Consider the following 446-nt stretch of genomic DNA (forward strand, 5'->3'; position numbering starts at 1 on the left):
GGCCTCCCCACCCCCTCACGGCCTGGTCCGGGCACCCCCTCCCCCACCAGCCTCCCCACCCCCTCACAGCTCCAGGCCCCGAGCCCCCTCCCCCCAACGGCCAGATCCAGGCACCCCCGACCCCTGCCCCACTGTTGCCCCAGCACCCAGCCGCTCATCGGCCCCAGCTACGTGCTGGCCTCGGGCCGGCTTGGAGGAGGGCACAGAGTGGGCGGGGCAGGGCTTGGATTGGGGGAGGCCCTACCTGCTGTCCATGTCTGTGTGTATCTCACTCCATCAGTTCCCTGCCTCCTGGTGGCTTTGGCCACTGGTGCCCCTCGGCCTCTCCTGGCCTTGCCTGTGACACATCACAGCCTGGTCTCCTGCTCCCAGTCCGGCTGGGGGGCTGGGCGGGTTGGCCTGTGCTGGACTGGGTGATCCGGGGCCCTACCGGCCGTGCAGTCTGA

The sequence above is a fragment of the Terrapene carolina genome, unplaced genomic scaffold (assembly GCF_002925995.2).
Source record: "Terrapene carolina triunguis isolate 2854851 unplaced genomic scaffold, T_m_triunguis-2.0 Scaffold31622, whole genome shotgun sequence".
Taxonomy (NCBI): Eukaryota; Metazoa; Chordata; order Testudines; family Emydidae; genus Terrapene; species Terrapene triunguis.